The sequence below is a fragment of the Ictidomys tridecemlineatus genome, chromosome 3 (assembly GCF_052094955.1).
Source record: "Ictidomys tridecemlineatus isolate mIctTri1 chromosome 3, mIctTri1.hap1, whole genome shotgun sequence".
Lineage (NCBI taxonomy): Eukaryota > Metazoa > Chordata > Mammalia > Rodentia > Sciuridae > Ictidomys > Ictidomys tridecemlineatus.
In genome coordinates this window covers 66,115,024-66,119,063 of record NC_135479.1, presented here as the reverse complement: position 1 = coordinate 66,119,063, position 4,040 = coordinate 66,115,024, and the positions used below count along the sequence as shown (strand labels likewise).

The following is a 4,040-nucleotide window of genomic DNA, read 5'->3' as shown; positions in this document are numbered from 1 at the left end:
TCTCCTGAGTCATGGGAATTGCAGGCATGTATCACCATTCCCAGCTTATTCTATCTTTTTTTTTTTGAGAGAGAGAGAGAGAGAGAGAGAGAGAGAGAAGAGAAGAATTTTATTTTTTTAATATTTATTTTTTAGTTCTCGGCGGACACAACATCTTTGTTGGTATGTGGTGCTGAGGATCGAACCCGGGCCGCACGCATGCCAGGCACCGCTTGAGCCACATCCCCAGCCCAGCTTATTCTATCTTGAAACAGGGTCTTGCTAAGTTGCCCAGACTCTCCTCCAACTTGCAATCCTCCTGCCTCAGCCATCCAAGTCAATAGGATCACATGTCTACACCACCATGACTGGTTTGGCTTTGTTTTAACTTAAGTCTTCAGCAATCACAACTTCGGTGGCCCAAATTACACATGGTTCTTTTCTGGCCAAACTGCAAGTTTTTCAAATCTTTCTGCTATGTTTTTTGCACACAATTCTCATGACAACCCTGGCTAAAATCAGCCAACAATGCCCGTGCTGTAGCTTAAATGCTGTGCTGCCTTGAAATTTCCCCCACCAAAAAAAAAATAAAAATAAAAATTAAAAAATAACACTAGTCCATCACCTTTAAATGCAGCCTCACACAGTTTCAGGGCATGGACAAAATGTAGACAAGTTCTTTGCCAGAGTGTCATCCGTGTGGCCTCTGGTCCAATTCCCAACAGTCCTTGTTCACCTGAAACCTCATCAGTGTAACTGGGAAGGAAGGTTCCACTCCTTGTCACGCTCCACAAAAGCTCAGGAGACAGACTGCTGAAAGGAAACAGCCTCGAAGCTGGCTTTGTCTCAAATCTCCATCTCTGGGGGTTTATGAGAGCAGTTTTTAGAGGGGAGAATAAGGGCACAGTGGCTCAAAAGGCAGAAAATCCCTTTTCTAAGAGCATGCTCACCTCTGTTGCCTCCTTATCACATTAAAGGGAACCTTGACCTCCTGGGGTCAGTGTCTGCATTTTTTTTTTGGATTGACAATTACCTTTTGAGCTGAGGTGAGGAAAGACTTAGCAGAGGGCTTTCTTTAGAATTTACAATACCATGAGAAAGAGTAGTGTAGGGACGAGGTTGACAGAGGAGGAAAAAGTAACTTGAAGAAAAACATCTTTCCAAGGGAATTGAAGGGAATACTTTTGTTTGTTTTTTTAAAAAAAAACTTCTCAGAATTATGGTTACATCAACACAGTCTTTAATGTCTACATTCCTATCAGCATTCTAGCTAATGTGCTCCAACCAGAATTGCCTATTATTCTCAGATTATGGCATTCTAAGCTTTTCCTAGAATGCTTCTCTTAATTTTTAAGTTCCTCCTGGAAACCAGCTCCAGAGGCTCTGACCCCACTGTCCCACACCAACTCTGTGTGCTAGTCAGCTTTCCACCACTGTGATAGATTGCCTGAGACAAACAACTTAGAGCAGGAAGTATTTACTTTGGTCCACAGCTGTCTCTGCTGCTCACACCTCTTGTTACTTTTGGATCTGCAATGTCCCCCAAAGTCTCGAAGCTTGGTCCCTCGGTGGTGGCACTTTATCCAAGATGGCTTGGCCCCGACACTTTGGATCTGTGATGAGGCAGCACATCATAGTGGCGAGCACATGGCAGAGCAGAGCTTCTTCATGGTGGCTAAGAAGCAGAGAGGGAAAGAAGGAGCTAAGGTCCCAGTACCCTCAAGGACATGCCCCCAGTGAGCCACTTCTTCTGAACTGGCCCCACCTCCTAAAGTCTCCATCTTGTCTCAATAGTGCCACCACCTAGGGACCAAGCTTCGAGACTTTGGGGGACATTCAGATCCAAAAGTGACAAGAGGTGTGGGCAGAGACAGCTGGGAAGGCTCTGAGGGGTGGGATTATCCTGGGAGGCACTCAGGCACTCTCCATCTGGGAGGCCAGAGGCCAAGCCTGTTCTCTGACTCTGCCCCAGTCATTCTTCCCTCCAGGCCCTACCACACCTGGTTCCATCCTGATCACTCACTCCTCGGTGGCCCCAAGGGCCCAGTGACACTGGGTGGTCCTAATATAGGGAGAAGCAGCTCTGTAAACAGGTGCACATGGCCATTCTTGGCCTCACAGCCTAGGATATGTACAAAGACTGAGTTATGGCAGTTAGTATATTTTCTCAAGGTGGGAGCTTGGCTCTGAAGGACTACCTGTCTTTCAGGACAGAGAAAGTCCTCCCTGGCTCCACTATAAGGGTACCTATCACAAAATGAGGTTCCAGGGCCCACTTCTGTCCATAAAACCTGGTCATCTTAGGGTTGCACACAGAAGAGCTGCTGAGGTCACTGGCTGCACCTGCTGGTCCAGAGGACACTTTGGTCTCATTTCTCAGCCTGTTGCCCTCATTCTCCATGGAGATGATGTGCCTGGAGCTCATGGGAGCTTGTGGCTCCAGGCAGGCTCTGTGCTGAGCACCTTCCTCCTCACACACACCCTGAGGTGGTATGGTCCTCACTGAACCTTTCAGATGAGGAAAATGAAGTATCTGGACACTCACTCAGGAATATGCTAAGACCTTAGCCGAATCCTGTTGACTCCAAGTTGTAACATCTGCCCAGGGTTGGAGGAGACCCAGAAGGAATATGACTGGTAATAGATGGGCTTGTGGGAAAGAATATTCCTATCATTTGGGTTCATGAAATTCAAACACATAAAATTAGAGCAGCCAATAAAAATCACCAACTCCCACTACTTTAAGCCCCCTCACAGACTGCGTATACTCACATTTTTTTAAATTTATGTTTTAGTTGTAGTTGGACACAATACCTTTATTTTATTGTTTCATGTGGTGCTGAGAACCGCTGAGCCACTACCCCAGCTTCTTGTCCCCATATTTTTGTTCCTGTTTAAAATTAAGAAAACAGGCAGACAGGGTTAGGAATTTTCCTGTCAGAGCTGGTAATAAAAAGATTATGTTTAAAAATTAATAAAAATTACAAAGTTCATGTTTGTGCAGCACTCTCAAGGGTAGATGTTTCTGGGAGCTAAATACTATTGCCATTACTTCCTGATTCTATAGATGCAGAAATTGCACCGGGCAACACATCTGTTCACATTGCCAACCATGGGTAGACCCAGGTTCTGATCCATACAAGCAATGAAATCCCTTGTACAAATAGTGGAAACATCTTGGGCTGAGCTCAGGGGAGCTGCCTACAGCACCCACACAAAGCTCTTCCTGAGACTACTCACACAGTGAGTTCCAAGGCAAAGTCAAGGAGAGCAACCAGTACTTTGGTCTTCAAAGCCAGCCTTAGCAATGGCGAGGCACTAAGCAACTCAGTGAGACCCTGTCCCTAAATAAAATACAAAATAGGGCTAGGAATGTGGCTCAGTGGTCGAGTGCCCAGAGTTCAATCTCCAGCACCAAAAAAAAAAAAAAAAAAAAAAAAGATTTGAAGAAACATAACTGACAGCTTCTATAACTCCTATTCCAGACTCCTTCAGACTGGTCTCTAGAAGTCTTCAGTCATTGCCCAACACTTCGCTTGTCCCTCCACACAGAGTAACTCAAGATCTCCCTTCATGCTTTGTGGGGTGGAAGGGTGTCTGGGAATTGAACTCTGGGAAGCTTCTCGGTTTAGATGTGCTCACTCCTATTCAGTAGAGAACTATCTCTTTGCAGCGTAGAGGCTGGCTGAGAGGGGGCGCGGAGCCCCCGACACACAGGTAGACCACATGAGACACTCAGTCGCCAGCAGACCGTCCCCTTGACCACCCACATGTCACAGTCACCCACCTGCGCGCACCCCTTCCTCCCCGACCCACCTACCAGGGCCTCCAGCCCTCTGGGTCTGGGTCTAGGCCAAGGCTGCGGGTTGCTCTGAGCCTATGCGCCCCAGGCCCCATGACAACAGGTCATCTGTACCCAGCACACTCGAAAACCCAAAGCACTGTACTGCAGCCAGCCAGGGTCGCTGCGCGGGGGCGCCCAACTCTCGCGAAAACTCGCCCGGAAGCGCCTGCACCTTCTTTGGTACTAACGGTGACAGGGAAGAAGTTGCGGAGAGCCG

The 4,040-nt window shown here is 47.4% G+C and overlaps 1 long non-coding RNA gene across 1 annotated transcript; it reads right to left on the bottom strand.

Annotated features, from left to right (window-relative positions):
• Positions 1-1,196: 1,196 nt before the first annotated feature.
• Positions 1,197-4,005, bottom strand: LOC144376213 (uncharacterized). Its single transcript, XR_013436442.1, has 3 exons — positions 3,800-4,005; positions 2,794-2,869; positions 1,197-1,654 (listed from the first exon to the last, which is right to left on the bottom strand). It is a non-coding gene; the product is annotated as an uncharacterized LOC144376213 (long non-coding RNA).
• Positions 4,006-4,040: the final 35 nt, after the last annotated feature.